Source organism: Antechinus flavipes, chromosome 2 (assembly GCF_016432865.1).
Source record: "Antechinus flavipes isolate AdamAnt ecotype Samford, QLD, Australia chromosome 2, AdamAnt_v2, whole genome shotgun sequence".
NCBI classification, from domain to species: Eukaryota; Metazoa; Chordata; class Mammalia; order Dasyuromorphia; family Dasyuridae; genus Antechinus; species Antechinus flavipes.
In genome coordinates this window covers 421,372,838-421,400,008 of record NC_067399.1, presented here as the reverse complement: position 1 = coordinate 421,400,008, position 27,171 = coordinate 421,372,838, and the positions used below count along the sequence as shown (strand labels likewise).

The following is a 27,171-nucleotide window of genomic DNA, read 5'->3' as shown; positions in this document are numbered from 1 at the left end:
TCCTCATCTGAAAAGTGATATGGGAAAGAAATGGCAAAATACTCCAGTATCATTGCCAAGAAAACCCCAAATGGAGACACAAAGAGTCATTCATGACTAAAAATAACTAAATAACAGCATACATACATAGACTTGGATTTCCATGAGGAGAGGTAGAATAGGGTGGTGGATGGGGTCAGAGGATCAGAGTTTGAGTCCAACTCTGTCCACTTATTACCTGTATGATTCTGGACTAGTCACTTCATCCCTATAGCCATCAGTCTCTTCGTTGTTATAAGGAAGAGGTTGAACTAAATGACCTAGATGGCCTCTTTTCATGTTAAATCTGCAATTCTGTGAACTTAAAAAAACTATATCTAATGACAACTTTCCTCTACCAGATAGATCTTTGAAAATCAGGAGCAAGTTACAAGGATAAAGTTACTATCTCCATTTCTCTTAATATTAACTCTGGAATTTCTTCACTTTAACAGAATGAGGGAAATATCTCTACTTCGTATTCCTGAGTTGTCAGGAATATGTTTTGCAAACCCTAAAAATGCTATAGAAATGTAAGCTGTTGTATTATTGGTATTATCATTGTCATTAGCAAGGAAACACTACAAATGCCAGATCGAAAAGTCATTTGTAGACCATTCAGGGGAGTGGGGATGTGTCAAACATATAAGGGGGAGGTATGCCCAGCTGAGAAGGCCCAGTTTGTTTTCAAAGAATTTTTCCTTTTAGTTGTGTTTAATTTATCAAACCCACAACTTGCCAGCAGCTGAGAATGCCAAGTATTGTGACTTAGCTGGAAGTAAAGGAAATGTGGGAGGCCACTGTTAGGAATTCTCTGAGCAAAGCAAAAATAACAAACTATCTCTTTCATTTTCCTAGGGAATGTTGCAAATGAGAAACAATTCAGAGGTGGGTGGAGCTCTAGTTTCTTTTGAATTTCTTTAAGTCTCCTGTTTGTTTGTTTGTTTGCTTTTTCACTTTGGGGATCACTTTTGGGTATAGTTTCTGCTGATTTTGAGGACCTGATTCCAGCTAACTGATCCATTGTCATCTGTATGTGGCTAATTTCTTTCATATGCCATGTGGAAGAGACAGAAACAGAACTGATGTTAACCATTCAGATTTTTCTAGCCTATTTCAATTGTTATGGTTTTATGTACAGTGAGATCAATGCAAGTACAAGGGTGGGAAAACAGAGGTGTGGGGAAAGGCTATCTTAAAAGAAGCATAAAAAAGAATATTAGACACATCATTTTGAACCTCCTGAATTCATCCTTTTATCTGATTCTCATCATTTTAGTAGGAAACCAAGGGAAATTCTAAAACTATATGTATCATATCTATTTGTCTTTATAAAAACAAAATGGGCTGCTTTGAGAGGCAGGTTACCCATACTCACTGCCCTGAGCCTTCAGCCATAGCATTTATTGGGTATTTTAGTGGGGATTTCTATTGTGTTTGTTTTGCACAAGGAAGGCCTCTGAAGCCCCTTCTAATACTTATTTTCTATGTTCTGTCTGATACTTGGAACAGGATGTTCTATTGTTCCCAGAAAGTCAAAATATAATGGGACTATCTCTATCACTTACTACCTGACATATTGAGAATCTACCTAGTCCCAACTCCATAAGAAGAAATGTCTCCTCTCCCTCTTCTTTATTAAACTAAGGATATACTGCCAGTGTGCACAATATAGGATTCCATAGGACTCCAAGACAGCCACACACCCCCCATTCCTGGAATTTGTTGATGTTGACCCTTTTTAATTTATTATCATTACCATTTGCATATGTCCAACCACATTGAACCAAGTTGCTATTTCCATTTGCATGAAAAGAAATATTTGCATTTCATAGGTGTCTCTGGCTGTGGTCTTGACCAGCCCTGAGATATCTTTCAACAAGAAATCACTGCTGGTCCACCCTCTGACCCCTGGAAAATGAATTTCATCATGGTTATTCTGGCCCCAGTTCCCCTTGCCCAAGTGAAATGTCAATTAGATCACTGTCTGAATCTTTTTTTTTTTGTCTGCTTGTGCATATTTAGTTTGTAAGTATATAATTTTTTTTTAATCAAGGGAATCTGGACAGAGGTTCAGAGTGTCTCCCTAGCTTGCCTGTAGTGAGTTTAAGAAGCCTATGCTTTGGAGTAATTGCATTTGATACAAAATGAAACTCTATGCTATCATGAATGGTTTCTTGTCATTGAGTTTGGGATCTATAAATAATTCTACTTCCTTTTTTGATATATGGGGTATATTTGTTTGTGTGGGTATAATTAAAAATGTGTTTAATTCAACCTAAAGACTTGGGTTCAAATCCTGCCTCTTCCTATCTAACCAACTCTAACCAACCCACAAACCTGCTCTAGATCTCAGTTTCTTCATCTGTAAAATTAATTAGTTGGTCTCTTAAGTTTCTTCTAGTTCTAAATCTCTGTTCCTGATGGTTGCATTCCTCATTGCTCTTTTGAGAATCAAACTTTTTTTTTTAAATCACCATTCCCCTGAGTAATGCTTAAAAGAAAGCCTAGATATTGTGTGTAAGGGGAAAAACCCTAGTTAATCTCTGCCAGAGCAATACAGTACTTTCCTAATACACAGTAAAACCTTGATGGTTTAAAATTCAAGTAAACATATTTTTTTCTTCCTACACATGACTTTTAGAAAGCAGAGAAGCAAATCATAAGTTTTCATTGAGGACTTAAGAAAACACAAAAGGTATTCTGAGGTCAGTACACATTCATTCCAGCTTCTTAAATATTCTACTTCTTTATCCATAACCAAGAAGCACTTAATCATCATAAGAAAAATTTTGTCTTGACCATCATACTATTCCAATTGCCAATTAAGACAGAAAAGTGTACAAATGCAATGAGTGATTTGTACCAGCAGGCAAGTTTTAGGCAACCTGGATCTTAATCTCAACTCTGTCCCAAACTGTGTGAACTTGAAAACAAAATACTTTATTTCTATGGATTTCCATTTCCTAACATATAAAATGAAAGGCAGAGCATATTAGTTCTTGAGAGGTACCTCCCCTCTGGAACCTAGGAAGAGCTAGGTTGAAATCTTTTCTCTAACACATTGAATAACATACCTTTTGACAAGTCACTTTTTCTTTTTGATTTGATTTTTCTTACAGCAAGATAACTAGATAAGCATATATATATTGGATTTAACATGTATTTTTTTACCATGTTTAATATATATATTGGATTACTTGCCATCTGGGGGAGGAGGTGGGGAGAAAGTGGAGAAAAATTGGAACATAAGATTTTGCAAGGATTAATGTTGAAAATTATCCATGCATATGTTTTGAAAAATAAAAAAACTTTAATTAAAAAAAATACATATTGCTTTATGATTCATGCTAGGAGACAAATATCAGAGCAAAAGGGAAAAACCATGGGAGAGAGAAGAAAAACAGAAAAAGGAAGTAAACATAACATGTATTGATCTACATTCAGTCTCCATAGTTCTTTTTCTGGATGCAGATTGTGTTTTTTGTCCAAAGTCTTTTGGGATTGCTTTGGATCATTGAACCATTGAAAAGAACCAAATCTTTCATAGTTGGTTATCACATTTTCTTGTTATTGTGTACAATGTATTCTTAGTTCTGCTTGTTTTGCTCAGTATCAGTTCATGTAAATCTTTCAGTCTTTCTAAAATCAGCTTATTCATTATTTTTTATAGAATAATAATGTTCCATTATCCTCATATACCACAACTTGTTCAGCCAATCCCCAACTGATGGGTGTCTACTCATTTTCCAATTCTTTGCTATCACAAAAAGAGCTGCTACAAATATTTTTGAACATGTAGGTTCTTTTCCCTCCTTTATGATTTTCTTGGGATTGTGTGGGCCTCTGAAGCCCCTTCTAATACTTATTTTCTATGTTCTGTCTTATACTTGGAACAGGATGTTCTATTGTTCCCAGAAAGTCAAAATATAATGGGACTATCTCTATCACTTACTACCTGACATGTTGAGAATCTACCTAGTCCCAATTCCATAAGAACAAATGTCTCCTCTCCCTCTTCTTTATTAAACTAAGGAGCATGGCCAGTCTTCACTGGGAAAGTAAGTCTCTCAGTGGAAACTCCCTATACACTAATAAAATAATAATTCTAGTTTTTTTAGATGAGGTTAGTGTAGACAAGATCTAAGGTACCTCCTCTTCTACTGTTTCCCTTGAAATAATAACAATAAAAAAGGAAGATCCCACCAAGAGTTAGTGTGGTACAAAGCAAAATTCCTTCTGAGCCTAAAATATAGATATCTCTCTCACTGATTTCTAGCCTGCTACCCCTCTTACTCTCATAGATCCATGATCTCACAAGTGACGGTATTTTCTTCACCACCCATGGTTCTTGTCCTTATATTACAGTATATCCACCATAAAGGATCTAGCTATGTCCATACACCATTAAATAATGTTTTCTGTATTTGCCATTTTTGGTCAGAACCTGTGATTTCATGGGTGTGGGATCACCCCACAGTCAGAAGACTTCCTTCACCATTGCAGATCTACACTGTTTCTGCAACTGACAATCTTAGAGAATTGTCTAATTGAAAGTAGGAGGGGTGGAAAGGGCAGAAACCCTGTCTGTCCTCTACATTCTGTCTTATTATCATTAACCAGCTATTAATGTGAGAGTGAGTTAATTATCACCTCTATTTAAAAACACCCATACTCCCCAACCTAGGCTAGTATACTTGTTCCATATATTTAAATAGGCTCCCATGGCCCAAATTTAGGTTGGTTCTGAAGTCACCCCACTTTTTCTGGGTCTTTCCAGTAAGCAATAGATTCTGTCTATGATTCCCTATAGAAAAGTTTTTGAATCCTCTGTTGGGAAATATGATTGAGCTGAAGAAGTGCTAATGTTCTATGCTAATGTTTGAATCTTCTACTCTTCGAAGATATTATATCTAATAGAACTCGAGTCTGTGGTCCATCAGGGCCTAGTGCCAAGCTCCATTGCTGTAATCAGATGGCTGACTCAATTGAATTAACTAAAATGTATAAGTTTCCTTGTCTATGCATCCAAAGACACAATATTGGATATGCTTTTAGAATAAATAACCTGTCTGGCAAGCAGTGTCTCTATATCAAAGTACTGCCCTCAGTATTTAATGGAACCAGGAAACTTAGAAAATTTGGGGTCCTCTTGTGTAGGACCCTGCATTTCAAAGCTAAATTAGGAATAAACAAGCATTTAGAGTTTATACTACTCCATTTACCATGTGTAAACAGATTTTTTAAAAGCCTATTTCTGTTGCCATGACTTTATAAAAATTCCTAGTGTTTTAAGTGAGCAGAGGAAGAAAGATTCTAAGACTTTACACACCATCTAAGTCTGTCTCTCCAAAAGTAGAATGACCTACCTCAAGAGAGGATGGGCTTCTCCTTCTTGGAATTTTCAAGCATAATCTAGACAACCAGTTGGTGGACCATATGAATACCTGCATTTAAGTACTCACATAGAGTTTTACACTGAATCACAGCTCTCAGAACTGGAAGGGAAACCTTTTATACTTTATCTGAATAGGACCCCCACTGTGCAATGTCCCCAATAAGTGGTCATCCAGCTGTCATTTCAAAACCTCCAGTGAGGAAGAATTTATTACTGCAGCCCATTCCACTTCGGGACTCTTCGCATCATTAGCAAGTTTTTCCTTACATGGGGCTAAAATCAGCCTCTCTTCATTTCCAGTCATTGCTTCTAGTACTGCTCTTTGGACCAAGCACAATTCTGAGACTGATTCTTCTCTTCCATCTGACAGCCTTTCGTCTCCTTCAAAGCTGTGGCCTCACACCTCCCCCTACCTCCCAACTAGGTCTTCTCTTCTCTAGACTAAACAAATAGATCCTTTTTTTCAACCTGTTCTCAAACAATATGGGCTTCAGTTCCCTCATCATCTTGGTACTTCTTTGGATGTACTCCAGTTTGTCAAAGTTTTACATAATGCAGTACCCCAAATTGAACGCAATACATTTGTACCATACATTCTATTTAACAAAGCACTTTATGTACATTATCTAATCCAACTTTCAAAACAAACCTGTGAGGGAAGTAGTATAGGTATGGCTATCCCTCTTTTTTATTTTACTAATGTTTTTTTCAACATTCACCTTTGTAAAACCTTGTGTCCCAAATTTTTCTCCTCTCCCCTTTCCCAAGACAGCAAACAATCTGATATAATTAAACATGTGCAGTTCTTCTAAACATATTTCTACATCCATCATGCTGCACAGAAAAATCAAATCAAAAGGGGAAAAAATGAGAAAGGAAAAAACAAGCCAACAAACAACACCAAAAAAGTGAAAATAGTATAGTTTGATCCATATTCAGTCTCCATAGTTCTCTTCCTGGATGTGGACGGCATTTTCCATCACAAGAATATTGGAATTACCTTAAATTATCTCATTGTTGAAAAATTATTTTGCCTCTTTGACATATGTGAATCAGATCATGGTATGGTTAATAGACCAGTATTTGAGTGAAACAGACTTAAATTCAAATTCTGCCTCTGACACAAACTTAAATGGGCAAGTCATTCTTAAGTTTATGAGACAATCCTACAAGCCTGAAGTTGCAGGCTAGTTGTCACATATATAGTTGTATCAATGAAGGATGCAATTTTCACAATGTTGAAACCATAGCTCTGGATCTATTATCCCCCCACTCAAAATAACTAAGGTTTAGAAGGAGTAAATGATTTGTCCAAAGACAGCACTTAGCAAAGTGTCTGATACATAGTATATGCTTAATAAATGCTTATTGATTGCCTGACAGATACATAGTACATTTTTGACTCTAAAAACCATTGTTATCTCTACTGCATCATATAGTCTTAATTCATTCTCTGTTGCTTCATGTGTTTTATTTTCCTCTCCTCAGCTAGATTGTAAGTTCATCGATATTAGGGAACAAATCTCATGCTCTGCTCTTTACCCTCACACACACACACACACACACACACACACACACACGCAGCACAATCCTCAAGACATCATAGGAGTCAAATAGAAACTTTTGCTCTTTAATTACTGAGTCTATGAATCAAGGTCCCACATATAAAGCTTAGTCAGTTCCAAAAAATCCTCAGAATTGTACATTAGTCCTCCTGCTGCTGGGGATAAAGTGTTTGAAGATAGCAAGGGGATGATTTCTTCTACATGGAATCCTCTTGTTCTTTGGAATCTGGGCTTGTAAGAAAATAAACTGGAAAAGGCTAATTCGTTAGATCTGAGGAGCCCACTGGCCATTCCCCTTATTTAAAAACACAGAAAGCACTTTTTACTTCTTGTAGACTTTATGATGTGATGCATGAAACAGAAATGTAAGTTAGATCCTAAGTTGGGTAAATACAGAGACAGCATTTAAGTTACATTGAGAAGCAGTTGTCAGAAATGTGCCATTCATTCAGAGTCTCTAAGTGCTCTGTCAGGCTTTAACTTGATTAAAATTGAAAACCGCATCACTGGAAAACCAAACGTGAAATCGAAATCTCTTTACTTGGTGCTTTTACATCCCGAAGCCTGAGCTTATAGATTATCCTCAGCTAATTTATGCCATCCTTGTGCCATACATTAATTTTGAATATATTTGTTGAAAATTTCCTGTAGCTTGCATTTGTGGTTGTCAAAGGGGCTTTTATCCCCCAAAAAAATGGTGCTGGTTTTAATTACAATTCTAAATAGCTTCATAACCATCGTGAACTCTGGATTTACATCATTTTATGACAGCCGCACGGTTCCTGCTTTATTGATTTTGTCATCTGCTTCATTACAGTTAATGCAAACCTTTTGTACAGAGATTATTCTGGTGCTGGGTCTTCTGGGAGGGGTTAGTATGACCCAGACTAACCAAAACAGGCCGTACTGTTCCATTTGCAGTGCTGATCCCAGGGAAAATAGGATAAAAAGCTTGGCCAATGGGACCATTAACTTTGGCCAGAGGAAATGTTACTTGGGGTGGCCAAATCCTTTCTCTCCTCTGATGGTTCAGCATTCTTTTGTTGTGCAGACCCCCAGCCTCATTTATTTTGATGGGACAGCCAGGTTTCTTCTATCTTGTGAGTACTCCTCTAAGAGTGCTCCCATTCAAGCTTCCTAATCTGTCCTTTATGTTAATGAAGATATCCTATTGTAGCCAGACACTAGTATGAGAAGATCTCGAGTGAAAAAAAATCCGCTTCTCCATAACCCAGTAAAAATTTAAAAACCTCTGGTCGATTGGGGAAAAGGAATGCCTCTTTATTGACCTCTCTGCCTCGAGTTTCTCCCTGACCTAATCCATCCTCCACATAAGTCACCAAAGTATAGTACTAACCAAGTCATTATTCTTCTCAATGAGTAACAATTGTTCCCTTGTTACCTAAAGGATCATCTGTAAACTTCTCTGTTTGACTAGTTGACCAGTTTGACTAGACTTTAGAAATATGAAGAGAAGTGATATTTAATGAGGCTGGAACAATAAATGAGCCAAGTTGTAAAGGGCTTTAAATGCTAAATTGGCCCTTTTCAGTGTTCCTTGTACCCAGCACTCCATTTCCCATCTTCAGGCTTTTGAACCAACTGTCCCCTGTGTTTGGAATGCAATCTCTCTTGAATACCTTTCAGATTTACTAGTCTTCTTCAAGACTCAGCTTAAGTATTACTTTTCCATTAGGTTTTTCCTGATTCACACCCCATTCCCACTGCCCACCAAAATCACTTTATATTCATTTTATATATAACCGTACATGTATGTTTTCTTGTCCCCATTAGTGTATAAGCTTTTTGAGGACAGATACTGTTTTACTTCTGTCTTTGTATCCTTGTTTCCTAGCAAGATACTTGGTGCAGAGTATTTACAAAATAAGTGCTTGTTGGTTGATTGATTGCTTCCAATTTGGTTGATGGTCTATGCTACTTTTTGTTCAACAATATACAATAACTAATAAATGAGCTATCTACATAATTTGCTATAGTTTTCAAAGAATATGGGAGTCATAATCTTAGACCTCATCTAGTATCATCCTGTCCTCTGAAAAATGAGATTACTGAGCCAAAAACTGTATAAATTATTTGCCCAGGGTTAAAAAAGTAATAAATGCCGAAAATGAGATTTGAACCCAGGACTTTTGACTAGAAATCCTGTAACCTTTCCATCATACTAAGGTGCTTCTTACCATTGAAGTGAGGTTTTGAGAATCAAGATGAATAAAAGTTGAATTCCTAAATGGCAAAGTTGTGAAGAAACTAAGATTTTAATGAAGATTTAAGATCCTGTAGGTGACACAGGTTGATTGATTCAGGTCATCAAACTTTATTGGCCACTTGTTAAGAAAGGGGCAGAGATCTGGGAGAGCAAAATTTGCCTGGATATATTGATCAGGTGTCTGTATACCAGTAAGAGCACATTGATCAATCTGTGGAATTCCAGAGGTTCTGCCAAATAAGGTAACTGATTTGAGTGGACTTGAAAATCTTTCACCAGAAATCAAGAAGGGGGGGGGGGGGGGAGGAATGCAGTCAGAAGATAACCTTGTTTCTATAATGATCCAGGAAAGTGAAGAAATAGGCTTTAAATAAATTGACAAATCTAGCAAAGACAGAATAAATCCAGAGGGCATAACAAGAGGAGGATGCCAGAAATGCTCCTTTATTGGAAGATACCAAAGAAGCAATACTAAAGAATCTGCCCTTATATCTCCTTTCTGAAACACAGACTGTAACCCTGGACAGCTCCTCTTCTCCTTGGATCTTTACACTGTGTTCTTTCCCTCCATGTCTGAGAGAAAACGCTGTCTTTCAGCATCTTGTTGGGAAGAAATGATTTCCCAATCACATATATTATAGTCTATCAATAGTTTTATTAGTTTTTAATTTTATTTTTTCAAATAAAAAATTCTTTTATTCCCTCTCATCCAAGAAGAAAAATAAAACTCTAATAACAAATATGCACAGTCAAGCAAAAAAATGCTGAAATTAGTTTTGTTCAAATTTGTGTGTTGTGTGTGTATGTCCCAATGTGCCTTCACTCTATTACCTCTTTATCCGGTTATCACAAGTTCTCTGGAGTCATAGTTGGTTATTATATTGATGAAATATCTTACTTTTTTTTTTCAAATTTGATTGTTTTTACAACATTGTTATTGCACAAAGTGATCTTCTGGTTCTGTTTAATTTACTCTGCATCACTTCATACAGATTTTTACGGGTTTCTTCTTATCCATAGTTTTATAAAGTAAGATCAAAGTGTCAAATGACCATTTTCAACAACTTCATGACTTTTTAGTGTTGTTTCTATGACCAGATTTTTCCAGAGAACAAGTGGGAATGTGCCTCAGGAACACAGAAGAAATAGAATTTTGCAAATAAATGGGGTTGCTTCCCTAGGAAGCTGCAGCATTCCGGGTCCTTGGTCACTACAAATCTAGTACTCAGATTTAGTGACCTCACCTTCTTGGGTCATTGGAATGATTGTTTCCCCAGAAAACTTTAGTAGGAAAAATTAGTCCTTGTTTTAATCTTATCCTTCACACCTGGGATTTTACTTACTGATAAAGGAGGACCAGGAAAAAAAAGCTTTACCATATATACCTAACAGTGATTTTATAAGGTATGATATATATACATATATATTAATGAATTTCCCCTTCCAGAAAACTGCTTGCAATAAAATGAGAATCTCTGTGAAGGGTGTGAACATTCAATGATCTTGTCTCCTGTAATGAAAACTAAAACTCAGTTTTTTCCAAATGAGATAAAATGTTCTAGAGTTTCTGAACCTTAGCTCTGTTTATGAGAAATGCCCTTAATTCTTTTCCTGGAATCTTAAAAGGGTTTGGAAATAATGTCTTCATGTTTTTACCTAAGTGCTCATCTTTAAAGAGAAGCAGGCACAGTTCAAGCTGAAAATGATTATTTGAATGGGCTATAGTTTCTCTATCCTTAAGTCATTGTTTCCTCTATGACCCAGTTTCAGAGCACTGTCTTTTAGTCTCTTTATTCCTTTTGATAGCCAACCCTTGTATTTCACTGAATCATTGATTTAGTTCCTGAAGGAAACTTGCAGGTCATCTAGTTCAACTCCATCATTACTTTTGAGGAAAATGAGACCCAAAGAAGTAAAATATGGTTCAATGAGGAAAGCACTAGATTTAGAATCAAAGGACCTGGCTAATTCTTGCCCTTGAGGAATCCCTTCTAAGCTTCAGTTTCTTCATTTGTAAATTAAAGCCTAGCTTAGCTTATCTCTAAGGTTTCTTCTATCTCTAACTCTATTTTCCTATGATTTATTCAAGTTCATACAAGACTCTCTGCATAACGTGGTGATGTAATCTTATTTTTATATACATTTCTCCTACAAAAGTTTTTCAATAGTAACAGTGCATAGCCTTCTCATGCCCAGCAGGTAGCTATACCCCATGAGGGACCCACCAACCTTCATTCTTTGGAGATTGTGATATCATTTGATGTTTAAAAATGGGGTTTGTTTCAGGGAGAATTCTGGCTATTTAAAAAGCATTATAAATTTTCTTTCACAGTTTGCTCTCTTCCTTCTATTAAATTTTGGGCTCAATGCATTGTTCATTCTCAGAGTCCATCAAATATTTTCATTGTCTTACTCTTACCAGGTGCTCCAACTATTCCTACTTTTCACCAGAGCTATAGTGACATGGGCCAATTTGAGAGTCTACACTTATCTGGGAGAGAAAGGCTTCCTTCCAGATTAGGCATTTCCATTTCCTACATTCCTTGACCTGGTTGATCTGCCAAAATCACATAGTATAGTGAGAATAGTGTTAGATTTTGAATCAGAAGATCTGAGTTCTAATCATGACCATAATATTTTATAAATCTGTGATCCTGAGGAAATAATTTAACATCTCCACTAATCAACTAACTTAACAGATAATTATCCATTTCTTCATCTGCAAAATAATCAAGTTTATACTATTTACCTTATAAGATAATTGTGAGAAAAGTACTTTGCAAACTCTAATATTCAATAGAGTGATTTCTCTTTTGTTCTAAACTCATGATTTCACTTTAAGTGAAGAATTTGTGTTTAAGGGAATTCCATATACCAATTCAGATTATATAACTGATAGATAGCCTTAGAGAATGATCTGGGGTCATTGTGAGATCAAGGGACTTATTTAAGGTAACACAGTCAATCTATGTCAAAAGCCAGACTTGCAATCATGTTTGTCTAACACAAAGGCCAACTCTCTACCCACTAGACCATAGTGAGTATACAGCAATAAGCAATCAAAAAATATTTGTTTAAGTACAAAGAATAGTGTCTACATTTTAATGGGGAGGCAATAAGCATATATAAATACAAATATATGCAAAGTAGTTCAAAACAAAGTAATTTGGGAAGAAGGGCATTACCAGTTGAGGGACATGGAAAGGCTTCATGTGGAAATTGATCCTTAAGCTGCATGTTAAAGGAAGAGAGGAAATATGTGACAGTGCATTCCAGGCATGAGGGATAGGTAGTACAAAAGCATCAAGATAGGAAATGGAGTATTATGAGTGAGAAACAAAAGCAAAACCAGATGGGATGAACCTCAAATTATGTGAGAGAGACTGATGTCCAATGACACCAGAGAGATAGATGGAGGTCAGGCTGTGAAGAGCTTTTAAAACCAAACAGAAGAGTTTACATTTTATCCTAAATACACACACACAAAAAAAGCCATTGGAGTAATCATCATCATCATCATCATTAGCAGCATCAGCAACAGCATTTGATCCCCACTACCACCATCTTTCCAGGATTCTTCACACCTTATAACTCTCTTACTCTCCTATATGACACTAGCCTCTTTGCTCTTCCTTATACCTAACATCATCTCTGTACTCTAGGCATTTACTTTGCCTGTTCCACACTCCTGGAATGCTTTTCCTTCTCATCTCTGCCTCCTGCCTTCCTTCAAAGTTTCAACTAAAATTCTACTTCCTTCCCCAACCTTTCTCAACTCCACAATTCTAGCACCTTTCATCTGTTGAGGATCTTCAATTTATCTTGTACCTAATTTGTTTCCTATATTAATTTTCATCAAATCCCCTATTAGAATGAACTCCTGGAGCGCAAGGATTATTTTTTGCCTTTCTTTGCATCCCCATTGCTTCGCATTATGCCTGACATATAATAGAGGCATAACAAATGTTTACTGACTATCTATTTAACTGGTTTATTTCTGCTCAAATAATCTTCTTCAAGACTCTCACTAGAAGTCTTTAGGCAAAAGCTGGACAACTAGTTGTTGTAGAAGGAATTTTTGGCCAAGTATGGGTTTCACTAAATGATCGCTTCTGGAGTCCTTTGCAGCTCTGAAGCTCTGTGATTCTGTGTAATGAGCAAAAAGGTGACCTGGAGAAGGCATTTCTTATTGGGGCATCCCTGCCTCACTGCCCCTAAAAGATGAAGAGGAGTTCTACTCCCCATGAGGGAAGGTGGACTGAGGGTCACATATGTTTATAGAAAATGAAGGGCTAGAATGGATATGAGCTCCACAGTGCTGTTGCTCTCATTCTCACTCACTCTCTTGCTTGCTCTCTTAGTCCTTCTCTCACTTGCTCTCTTGTTCCTTCTCTTGCTCTCCCTTGTGCTCCCTCACACTCACTCTCATGCTTGCTCTCTCTTTTTTCTGTGAGTGTCTCTATCTGCCTCTGTCTCCTCTCTTTTTCTCTCCATCTCTCTCTGTCTCTTTTCTCCTCTGAAAAAGAGGAGGTGGAAAACCTCATATAAGTCAAAGGAAATAATCTGAGCAGGAGTGTCATATTCATTCTTTGAAATGCAAATATTACTCAACTCTCTATTCTATGATCTCAGTTAATGCTATAGAAAAATTAAAACAGTCAATGATCTAAAAATATTTTATAATTGGCTTTAGAATATGTTTTGTAACTCCCCCTCACCAAGCAGTTTTACCTTCTCAGTTCTATTATAATTAGATTGATATTAGTTTACAGTCCCTAAGCACATCCTGATGATAGCCCCAAAACATGCTAGGAGAAAGAAACTAGTCTTAGATAGGAGAAGAAATGGAATAGAAGTGGACAGACCAAAAATTACCTTTATCCCTATTTCTCATCATATGGCTAATTATTTCTTTTCACATCTAGATATATCTGGTGTTTCATCACCTATTCAGAAGTTTAGTTCCTTTCTGACTTATCTTTCTCAACTAGCTTTTCATGAGTTTATGCCATTAAAAAATAGAATGAAGTCTCTATAAAGTCCTTCAATGTCCCCAGAAATGTATGGCTATCTATTTGGGTAAGAGGTATGGATGTGTGTGTGTGTGTGTGTGTGTGTGTGTGTGTTACAATAATGATAACTGTATCTATAATCTGAAGGTGTCAAATATTCATTGAAGTAATGGCAAACAAAAAATAGAAGTCTAGACTTTTTTGAGCACCTTCAGCCCCCAGTAAGATAACACAGCAATCAATGCAGACACTGCCTCTTTTCAGCAATTAACTGTAGACTCATTGATGCCCCAATAACATGAGGTTAATAAGATTTTTTTTAAATTGACTTGCTCTGAATGATGCTTAATTAAAGACCACCAATCCTTAAATTTTTTGTATGCATGTGTTTCTCTTGCCCATACAGCTCTATTCCTTTCTCAATCAAAGTAAGGCTAGTTATTAGCCAAAGGAGGTACTTCTGTCTAGCATTTTCAAAAGACAATCTAGAATTACATGTTACATGAATTCTCCATAGACAAGGAGAGTGAGATATAGACATATGACACCCCATGGGAACGATTGCTTCCATCTAGAGAACACCAACCAAGATTCATTAGGTGCCCCTATACTTAATATCTGTCTCTTTAAAGTGATAGAAAAATCAGTTTTCCTCCAAGGATGGAGCAAAACTTGGTTTGCTTTCAAATTGCCCATCAAGTCAAGTAGATTTGTATCCAGAGTTACTTTTAGTTCTAATCCAATCTTTTGGCAACAATCAAATTTACCCTTAGGTTTGCAACTCAGCCTGTCCCCTTCTCTTAAGCCAAAGCTTTTACAGGAGAGTCACACATACCTTACCTATCTCAACCCCACAGAAATCCCAAGTAATGATGTTGGGGCAAGAGAAACAAATATTTTTCCGCTGGCCTCTTACCCCAATTCTCAGCTTATAACTAGATTCAGACCTGCCAAGATAAGCATATCCTTGCATTTCCTGTGCTTTATTAAGCCATATTCAAAACCTCAGGGGCAACTAGGTGGCACAATAGATAAGAAAGTTGGGCTTGGAATCAGGAAAATTCATCTGTGTGGCTGTGTGACCCTGAGCAAGTCACTTAACACTATTTGCCTCAGTTTCCTCATTTATAAAATGGAATGTGAATGGCTTTGCTATTCTCAGCAATACAATGATTCAAGATTACTCTGAAAGATAGTGAAAAATGTTATCCATACCCAGAGAGAGAAATGATTATTCTGAATACAGATTGAAGCATACTTTTAAAAAATTTTTTCTTGAGGTTTTTGTTTTTTGTTTTTTGTTTTTTTTTGGTTTGATTTGGGGGGAGGGGAATCTATGTGTTCTTTTTACAACATAACTTTTATAGAAATGTTCTGTGTAACCTTACATGTGCCTCCTCAATGGAGGAAAGGGGAAAGAGAGGGAGAGAATTTGGAACTCACAGTTTTAAAAACAATTGTAAAAAAATTGTTTTACATGTAGCTGGGAAATAAAATGTTTATTTAAAAAATAATAAGATGGAAATGGTAAACCACTCTAAAATCCTTAAGAAAACCCCACTTGGAGTCATGAAGAATTGAACATAACTGAAATGACTAGATAACTTAGAACTTCAAATGAATTTGTGATAAACTCAATGTGGATGTCCCATGCAGCCTACTCCAACTCCACCCTCCTACCCCACACCTCTACTAACAATGTAGATCAGATTCATCCATGTCTGCCCATTTTTTGTGCCTCTTGTTCATGTCCTTCCCAAAAATTCACAAAGGGGATCTAGCCAATCTGTTAAATGCCTTTCTTTCTGCTCTCATCCCAAAGTTACCAATGAGTCATGCAGATTAGTCACTTTTGCTCTCTCCATATGACCAGCTGATCTTTTCTATTTGTACATTTTCATGAGAACATTGTTTACTCTTTTTCTTTGAACATTCTTAATATTATATGTTGTAGCCTGCTTGCACCTGCCATGTATCTCTCCAGTCTCTCTATATGTTACTAATTTTTAGTTTTTCAGAGGTTTTCATCTTCCTAAATTCAAATGACAAAACTAGTAGTTCATATTTAACACACACCAAAAAAAAAAAAAAAAGCAGGCTTTTGTTTCTGAGAGAAATTCTAGGTCATTAAAGGAGCTTTATGATTTATCAAAGGCAGTCCAGGCTTGAAAAGACATATTAATAGGAAAAACATTCTTTTCTCTCTACTCCTACCTCAGGCATGTATAACTACAAAAACATCACTAAGTGGACTATGTGACTCTAATATTTCTTTACCTCAATCTGTCCTATATACTAATGCCTGACTTCTTTATGCATCAACTTTATCATATATTTTTCCTACTTAAAAACATCTGGAGACTTCTTTTTACCTATAATATCAAATCTTGATGCCTTTAATTGATTTCTACATTTTGGCCCCATTTATCTATCCAATATCATTTCCCTTGATTCTCCTATATATCACCTCTGTTCTAACTGAGCCAGGCTCCTCACTATTACTAGCATGCTAGGCTCATTCTCTACCTTTAAACCATTGATTATACTATTAGCCTACCAAGAAAATGCACTACTTTCTAAGGAATTCCATCTGTACCATAGAGTATAGTTTAAAATGCTTATCTTCCATGAAAAGAGGAAATAGCATGAACAAAGGCAAGAAAACATAGGGCAGGTACAATGCATAAAGTGTAAAGTATGTAGAGAGAAGTAGTCTGAAATAATGAAAAAAAGGTAGGGTGGCTTTTGTTTTTCCAAATGAATTTTGTTATTACTTTTTCCCATTTAATAAAAAAAAAGGATTTTTTTTGATAATCTAACACTAGGATGAATGAATCTATAAATAATTAGGATAAAACTGTCATTTTTGTCATATTGACCCTGCTTATTCATGAGCAATTAATATGTCTCCATTTATTTAAGTCTGATTTTATTTGTATAAAAAAGTGGGGGTTTTTTTTATTCTGTTTATAAAGTTCTGGAGTTTGTTTTGGCAGGTATACTCTCAGGTATTTTATGTTGTCTAGAGTTATTTTAAATAGGCAAATTTTTAAATTATTTCTTCTTGCAAAGTTTTGTTTGTGACATATATAAATGCTGATAATTTTGTGGATTTATTTTATATCCTGCTATTTTGCTAAAATTATTAAATGTTTCAACTAACTTTTTAGTTGAGTTTTTGGGAAAGGTAGAATGCAAACAGATTATGGATAGCCTTGAATGGCAGGTAAAAGAGTCTGAACTTTATTTATTAGAAAATAGAGAACCATTAGAGGATTTTGAGCAAAGAAGTAGTACTACCAGACCTCTATATGAGGAAAACAAGTATGGTCAGGATGTGAAATATGATGTAGACTAAGGGGAAAGGTACAGACAGCAGAGAGGGGAGTTAGTAGAAGAATAGTGGCAGAAAGGCTTTTTTAGACATGGATGCTGCAACAATCTAGGCAAGTGAGAATAGGCTCCTGAACTGGGACAGTGGCTAACACAGGAAGGAGGGGATATAAAATGCCCCATGGAGGCAAATGAAACCTAATGTGTGAGATATGACAAAAGAAAGATCATTCTTTGTTGAATAGAGTATCATTTAAAACATTTTATGTGGGGCAGCTAGATGGTGCAGTGGAGAGTGTACCAGCCCTAAGATCAGGAGGACCTGAGTTCAAATGTGGTCTCAGACACTTAACACTTCCTAGCTGTGTGACCCTAGGCAAGTCACTTAACCCCGATTGCCTCAGCAAAAACAAAACAAAACAAAAAAATTCATGTACTATGTTGCAAATAATAGGTAAAAGTTTTAACTTGATTTCCATATCACTTGGGGAGATTTATTTGGCCTTCACCTGTGACAGGTATATGAGTCTGATTTATATACTATTAGACCAATGAGAACAAATTACAAATCATAGACTTCTCATTTTGGGAAGATGTACTTTTTAAATGGGGCTCATATACTTGAAACTCTGCACTGATACTGATGTTAATGATAATGACAGCATTTACATAGTGCTTTAAGGTTCACAAAATACTTTAAATGTCTTTTGATCCTTGTAGCTCTGAAGTTGGTGCTTATCACTCCTATATGAAGCAGAAAATTAAGCACAATTAATGAATGTTTGATGCAAGATCTGAACACATATCTTATGGACTCTAAATCTAGTACTCTATTCTTCTTGGATAGCTTGCTATCTATACTGAAGGATCTATGTTTTCATTGATGTGAATGCTCACACCTTATCTTTCTGTGAATTTCTTTATCTTTATTTATTTCTTTATTGATATTCTATAGAGTACCAATTCAGTTTATTGAGTACCCTGGGTGGTTTAGTGTTCTAGTGATGTGTCATTTAATGTTAATAACCAATATTGAACAAGCAGATATGTATTAAGCATTTATTGTTTGTGCTGTGCTGGATGCTGGAAATACAAGGTCAAAAATGAAAGCTAATCCTGCACTGGAAGCGGTTCACATTCTTCTGTGGAAGGAATTTTGTTTACTTATTTTTTGCTGGGCATAGGCAAGTGGTACTAAATACTTGGAGAGGTAGAAGTAAGGAGAAGAAACTTTATGCACTTTGGAGATACAGGCTGTGCAAAGATATAGGAAAGGGATCATCTCATACAGAGAAAATAGCTAGTGAGTGAATTTGGCTAGAATATAGAGTACATGAGAAGTAATTTAAAATAGGTATTTCAGGACAAATACAAAAATATTACTTTACTCATATTGGGAAATGAATATTATTAGGCAAATATTCTGTATCAGATATTTTAAGTAAATGCAGATATTGGCTCATTTAAGCCTCATAACCACCCTGGGAGGTAGACACTACAATTATCTCCATTTTATAGTGCTGAGTCAGATAGCGAGTAAGTAACTTGTCTAGCATAGTTTACAAGTGAGGCTGGATTTGAACTCAGGACTTCCTGTCTCCACTACTATCTACTGTACCACCTAACAGATAGATTAGATTAGACAAAACTTGTGCTTAATTGCTCCAGGCACTGTGCTTGTTTAACATCTCTCTCTACTCTCAGTACATGACTGTACCATCTCTTCTATGCTTCAATACCCCTGAGGATGCTATTTTAAATACTCATATTTCCTTGGTGGTGTGTTGTTGTTCATTTACTCCTTGAATATGTCTTCTTATTTCCCTTTGGATAATGAGTAATTTTGACTTGATCTGAGATCTCTAAGGCCTTTTCTAACTTTAGTATTCTGTGATTCTATGAAAGGTAGGATGCATTAAATTCCCCTACGTGATTGGCCTTTCTCTATATATTTCACAGGAAGATTATGTTTTCTTGGCAAGGCATTTTCTAGGTTCTTTTACTTTTTTGTTACGATCATTGTTCACTAGTCAAACTTCTTTTTTAAAATGCTGTTCATCAAAGTTCACAACTTTACTTTGAGCCAATTCCTTTTTTCAGAATCAACAGTTTAGTGAAACTATTGGTTAGGGTTAAAACCATGTCATTATATAAAGTGATTCACCTTTGTTCTTTCTTCTAATTTGGTGTTAATTTTTTACCTTTGCTCTAACTTATTGATGATCTGATTACACTCAGGCAATCAATTCTGAAATGATATCCTAATTACTAAACAAATGTTTCTCTTAAGTTAATATAAACAATTTTATCAAGTTTGTGATTTTGTTAGATGTCCATCATGAGTAGAACATTCAATATCCTTTTTTGGATGATCTATATTAGTGAAGCTTGTGAGTAATATATAATACTTTCATCTCTTTCATTTATCTCCAATCATATTTTCCAACATTTCCCATAATTTCTACTCATAATACCCATCTTTTAATTGATATCTTTGAGTATACAAAGTTGATGTTCATTTTTGGAGATGTGGTTCAAGGGAAAAAAAACTTTTGAGCTTATAGCCATAAAATTTGAGTTTGAATCCTAATTGTGTGACATTGGATAAGTCATTTGACTTCCATGAGCCTCATATTTGTAATAATGAGGGTTTGGAATAGATAATTTCTAAAGTATCTTCTTTTAACTCTAATTTTATGAACCTTTAGTTTGGAATATGTTTGTCAAGTTTTTAATTAAATTTCTCTGCTTCATTCTCAAAGGATTGCATAGATTTAAAAAGAAGAGACAGCTTCAAGAGACATTTTAGTGCAGTGAAAAGTTCACTGGATTTGAGTAAAGAGATCCATTTTCTACTCCTAGCTCTGTTACTGACTTACTGTATGATCTCTAGACTTTTCTTGTCTCATCCATAAAATGAGAGGGTTGAACTAGTTGCTTTCAAAGTCCCTTCCAGTTCTAATATTATATAATTCTGTAATTTCTTAGTTGAGAAATCCATATGGAGTCTTAAGGGAAACTCAAAAATTATAGCATCTTGGGATCATAATAGATATAAGTGCTGAACCAGCCAGGAAAACTTGACTTTAAATATTGCTTCACACTAATATGCCACCCTAGGCAAGGCACTCCATCTCTGTTAATCTCAATTTCCTCATTATACAATGGAGATAATTATATTATGTATCTCTTATTGTGAGGATCAAATGAGATAACATATGTAAGGTATTTTGTAAATTTTAAAATGCTAAACAAATTTTAGTTATAATAATTATTATAATTGTCTTCATTATTATTATTATTTTATTCTCTGACTCCTCTTAAAGTCTAAATCCTTTGATTTGCCATCTTTAACCTTTTACAATTTAAATTCCACTCCATGTTTGCTATATAAATTGACCAACTATGGAATAATAAGAATTGTATTTCCTACCTCACAGGCTTCATAGGATCATTTACTATGATGATTTGGGTTAGCAAAGGACCTTAGAGATTTTTTAGATGAGACCTAAAACCTAGATAAATAAAAGGGCTCATTTAAGGTCACATAGTTTAATAAATAGCAAAGCCAGTATTGGAAACCAGGATTTTTTTTTTACTCCAATTTAGTAGTAGAAATGTTAATGGTATTTTTAAAAATCATTAACCTTCTGTAATAGATGTACTGGTACCACTTGTCAGAAAGAGAACATGAGGCTAGATGTACTTAAGGTGACAATTCTTATATAACCCACAAATTGGTGCTTACAGTTCTTTCTGCCTTGCCTTGCTGAGAGGAAATGTGTCTTGTTTTAGATTATAATTGTCAAGCTTATTAACACAGACTGGGCTGGTTTATCTTTATAAAGCTAAAAGGAGAGGAAATTCCAAAGACCCTGAAAAAAAAATGTAACATGCTGTTATTTATGCTACTGGGTTTAAAAAAAAGTGATGCAAGAGATAACTTTTCATACCCACTAACAAAAGCACATTTCATCTTCCCGGTTTTTTATTCCCTCTACCCTTATGTGACGATGTCATTGAGGAACAACCGATGGTTATCACTCAAGAGTGTAACTAGGGAAACCACAAAACCTGCCTCAATTGCTATGGAGACAGCCATTTATTTGTTCGTTCTCTGACTATTCATTACATCAGCAGAGTAGAAGACTCAAATACGGACACTTTCCAAATTTTTTTTCTTTAATCCCCAAAATAAGAATAAAAACACACACTGTGCTTCCTTCAGATTTGTGTTAGCCTGCCTTAACACATTTCCAAAATGCAACTGTATAAGAAGATTTCTCTCTATCTTAAAAAAAAAAAAATTAGATACTATAGTAGGTTTTCATTTAAAGATGCCTAGTTTTAATGCCTGGAATCCTGGTTCATGAATAAGCAGTTTTACCAGGATGTACACTCTACTAAGAAAAGTGGACTAAAAATGAGTTCATTATCAGCTCGGACAATTTTGCTTTGGTGTTGAAGGTTCACCCTGAGGAGTCAATTCCTAAGAACCAGGTCACCACAAGAAATCCAAACACTGAGCCCAGCCCTTATTTTTATGGTTTGGTCTATGGCATATTAAGATTTTTTTTAAAAATCATATAGATAAGGACTTCTCCTTTGATTTGAACATAGTTAAGATTTGTTTTGTTTTGTTTTCATCTGTAGGAGCTAGAAAAGATGGATCCCCAAGTTAGACTCAGTCTCACTGCACACCTACCTCAATTCATGTTGTTTTATTCCTTTTTTTTTTCTTTTAAAGATCTCAGGTGGTAACTGCTCCAATGGTCTGCAATTTCTTCTTTTTTCCCAGTTGCAAAATTCATTCGCAAAATTCCTAACAGAGTAAACATGCAAGTGGAGTTATTGATATTTCTCACTGATGTGTAAAATGTTCCTTTATTCTCTGAGCCTTGATGCCCTTCTTGTTATTAATCTATCATCTGTGTTTGTACTATGGTAGCGCTTTCCTGCCTGACTATTTATTAGAGGAAATATAGCTATTCTTCTGCTGAGAAGTTGCATATGTTGAACAGCAATATGAAATATATTAAATAAAAGGTATTAAACCCGTCTAATGGCAAAGCATGCATAATGATGCTTGTTAAATAGATTCATGTTTAAATTTTTAACTAGGCTCCAGACGGGGCATACAGATCATAGACCTTAATTAACCTAGGACTTTCTTCTTTATAATATTGATTCAGTTGGTTGAATTATAAAAGCCACAATTATTCAAGTATCTTTGTATATATATATATGTGTGTGTGTTTGTATTATAAATACAAATATACAAAAATGCAGAGATCTATAAAAAGAAATATTACTCCAATTTTTGAAGATGTGTCAATACAGAAATTTTTTAAAACCCAAATATAAATAATTATATCTATATCACTAAAATACAGATATATACAGTTATTGGCAATGTGTAGACATGGGTCTGTAGCTACAGATACCCATTTTAATGTATCTATAAATATTTATATATGGATTTGCCTAAATGAAGTTTAGGCAAATTTTGAAAATGCATCTGTTTTATCTTTTGAGATTATTTTCTTCTTTCAATATATGGTTATAGTAGCTATTATAGATGTGAAATTAGTGGCATTTCATTAGCAGCTTGTAGGAAAGATTTTTGCATACAAAGTATAACAAATAGTCATACAAACTGTATACATTTCCTTTGAACATTTATATTGTCTCATTTTGCTATCTAAAATAATTTTATTTGGATTTTTACAAATTGAAGACTCTTGTCTTCTCTAGACAAATGTCTTTTATAATTCCATTCTTTCTCTTAAAAGAAAAAAGTCTTGAGTATTATAAGAAGTAACATTCAAAAAATGTATCAGCTTCTTTGCTTTTTATTTAAAAGACAGTCGAAACAACACAAAAGAAAACCAAAAAGATGATGAACTCATGTTTTTGCTGCTTTATAAAATTTTATTTACCAAACTTGTTTTTAAATGTTTTTGGAATCACAATTCTATAATATTCTTTTTATGGTTTGGGACGTTGAGATTTAAAAAAAATATGATGCTTCCAACACATAACCCAGAAAATAAGATCTGTATATATGATAAATGTATTTATGGGTACATATTAATTAAAGTGAATTAAAATCTTATTTTTTTTATTTGAGCCATTCTCCTCTGGATATTACATGATCAGAATTTGAAAACTCTGCTTTAAAATGATTATTTCCTTGAAAACAAAGACTTTCATCAATGTGTGTATATTTCTAAGTACAGGTTAACTTAGAGAAATTGGTGACCCGCTCCAAAGAATTTGGAAAATAATCTATTTGGTGACTTAGGAAACATTTTTAAAATGCTGTCTTAGCTGCCCCGCAGTCTTTAAGCAGAGTGTCTTGCTAATTTGGCCCAAAACACTCTAATAATATACAAAAAGGATAGCTCTTAAGGAGGGGATGTATTCTAAAACAATAGCCATATAGGCTTTTATTTTGAAAGGCGAACAATTTAATCATTTATTTCCTATAGTAAACAGACTTTATTTTTCATTTCTTATTCAGATTTGTTAGGTTTTAGATGTTTCATTTTCAAAAATAAATTTCTAATAACTTAATGGAGAAAAGAGGAAGAAAAGGATAGATATGATATTTCTTATAATGAAGAGGAATAAAAATACATTTTCTTCGTGAGGCTAAATCTATCAGCTCCTGGATCTTTAATCTTGCTAACTACTGTTGTTCTCAGTTCCTAAAAAATTTTTTATCTCAGGTTTTGAAATATTTACCCAAACTTTAAACCACTAAAAAATTTTGTGGTCCATTTTTCGCTTGAAAATGGAAATTTAGCTCAAATGTCCAAAGTAGTAATAGGATGGCATATTACACTTACAAATGAGAGTTCTTACAAAAATTCCATCTGTTGTTTTTTGAGAAAGTAATTTTACATTCTTCCATCAGCTTTCGGACATTTGCCTTTGGTGCTTTCCCAGAGCATCATAGCAGTTAGAAAGCCATTCTTGTCTCAGGGTTCGTCTGATACCTTTTTCACTTCTTACTAGTGAATTCTAACTGCAGAATCTGTTATCCCAGGAGTTCCCAAGGAAATCAAAGCAGGTAATTTAATCAGACAAATTCCAGGACTGCCCCACTCACCTTGGCAGAAGAGTTCTGAGCAAACGCGTGAAGTTGAAATCCAGTGCTCTTTAGCATGCCGAAGAAAAACATAGGCAGTGTGTTTTTTTTTTTTAGCCTCAACTAAGGATAGTTCGTGTTTAACCTCTAACATTCCTGTTCCTCAGTCTATAAACAATCAGATTTCCCCTTACAAACCTTCTTCCCAAAGCCCATGAGGCTTTCTCTCCAGGACTAAAGAGGATACGCTTTGGATCTGTCCCTTGACAAGGTATTGAATGTCAGGTCTGAATCCAGGTCTGACATTTTCTATGTTTGAGCTTCGCTATGTCCAGAGGTCTTCATTTCATATAGGTATTTGGGAGTATATTTCATTAGCATTGGAAAACTGACTTCTTGTGGCTGGTAAAGTAGAAATCCCAAGAATGGGATACGGAGTCTTTGGAATGAATTCTGTCTGTAACTGAGAGGTATGGGTCTTTTTGTTTACTTTAAAAGAATATCTTAGAACAAGTTCTTTCAAAGGCATGAAATGAATCTTTGACGTGGGAACTTGAAACATGTATCAGCAGATTCAAGTTAAGTCATCCCATAGAAGTAGATATTCAAGGACAGATGCCATCATACTGGCTCCCAAAGTTTCATATGTTTGCATATCCCAATGACAAGACTATAAGAGTTTATTTCCAGGTAACCTGTTCCTTCATAATCAGAGAAGTGTCAGTTTTGTGTTTATTTTGCTGCCTGTGACTCATAATAATGTGAAACAATTTTTATGCCTCTAATTTCTACAAATTTAAAAGTTATTCTAGTGACATTTTTGAATCAAATATTTATTTACTTTGTTTTTTCTGTTGAGGCCATCTCATCTACTAAACTAATTACTGGACATGTTTTTTGACTCTGAAATATTGCGGAAAATAGAAACATCTGGCTTTATATTTGGTATTATGCATACGATTTGGTCTCAATGATTGGCTGAAAATGTCCATTTTCATTTGGGTTTGTGGCTTTTCATAGATCTAACTAGAGAATGGCATAATAAATAGTGTGATTTTGAGTGTGGCTTTTTGACTAGCACATATACCAGTGACTGTAAAACTCTGCTGCTTGAGCTTAGCATAGCAAGCATTGTTACAGTGAACAGATGACCATGCTAGTTAAAATAAACAGGACTACATCCTCATAAATGAAAAACAAAAATGAAACCCATTCAAATATCCATATTTCAAATTCTGATGGTTTTTATATATGTTTTAAATAGCTACTACATAAAGCAGACCTAGACAATTATATTTTTATGTCAAACCTAGTTCCCTTTACTTATGGTTAAACAACTACCTGTCAACTGGGACTGTCAAGTGAAATTTTTAAAACATCACATAATTGACATGATATATTAAACATTCCAATTTGCCTTAAGGTGGCCAAACTCTATTTCTAATAAATGCTGTTTCTGAGGGGGGTGGGCTTATCACCCTATAAAGGATGTCAAATATCATGGGAGGTTAAATATGAGAATATAGTAGGAATCAGGTAGGCTGGAATTCTCTTTTTTTCCTCTAGAAATATTTTTTCTCCTTTTACACCTATTTCTCCATTGCTGTTTTTCTTTTGTTCTATTTCTTCCCCTCTGAGGTCTGGCTTTATAATGTTAAACACCTACCATTTAAAGTTCTCTGTGTTTTACCTGACATTCTTGGAAAGTTAACTAAAATGTGCTGGAAATATGACGGATCAATAATACACAACCGACACAGACCTCTTTGATCTTTCGGCAGAAATAGAAGACCAAGAGCTTGCCGATCTCTGGCCACCATCCTAGAATCCAATCTGATTACTTAAATGTCGTGCTGCTTAGATAGGACTGTGAGATTTTGTCTAATTCAGCAGGTCCCATGAACACTTTCTTGGAGCTGCAAGTCAATTGCATTATATTTCCTCTTAGTAAGGTGTGGTAGCCTTGCCCTGGGCTTCTGGGTGCAGTGGTTGGGAAGCGAGGAGATCAGACCGCTGTTGATCGGACTAGCCCTTCAAATGTCGATAAATCTGGAAGATCATACTAAATTGCTTATATGGGACATTAATGGGGAATGGGGAACCCCAACACTATAGCCATAGCCATAAAATGTGTTACCTGCTTGTACGAAGAGCTACTTCAAGGAAAATTGGACAGACATGGCCTAGTATGTCACTCTTGGGGGGATAAAATCCCAGAAGCAGCTTAAAATCATCATTATTCATTGAGCTCACAAACTTAAAGGGTATTTTTAACAACTGAGATGTTAAGTTCCTATTTTGTTAAAAAAAAATTAAAATGCCTAAAACTTATTTGTGAACTTTTTTACTAAAATGAAACAATTTCCCACAACAGTACAGTAGAATCTTTTTATGCCATATCTCAACACATAGTTGGGTGTGTTTTATACATATGCATAGATATACACACGTATACTTTATATATTCAACAACATTTTCACCATGACAGCATCATTCTTCTAAGAAATTTGGGCAGCTTTCATGAA

At 35.1% G+C, this 27,171-nt stretch overlaps 1 protein-coding gene and 1 long non-coding RNA gene across 6 annotated transcripts in view; one reads left to right on the top strand and one right to left on the bottom strand.

Moving 5' to 3' along the window:
* The window catches only part of SLIT3 (slit guidance ligand 3), a 778,163-nt gene that overhangs the window by 534,162 nt on the left and 216,830 nt on the right, over positions 1–27,171 (top strand). The gene's annotated exons all lie outside the window — the stretch shown is intronic.
* The window catches only part of LOC127550182 (uncharacterized), a 59,450-nt gene that overhangs the window by 19,593 nt on the left and 12,686 nt on the right, over positions 1–27,171 (bottom strand). For 2 of the 3 annotated variants that reach the window (XR_007950787.1, XR_007950788.1), the window contains exon 2: positions 22,259–22,375. This is a non-coding gene — a long non-coding RNA (uncharacterized LOC127550182). Of the gene's footprint in view, positions 1–22,258; positions 22,376–24,667; positions 25,090–27,171 lie in introns of those variants that run through there. The other variant, XR_007950789.1, reaches the window with a different exon arrangement.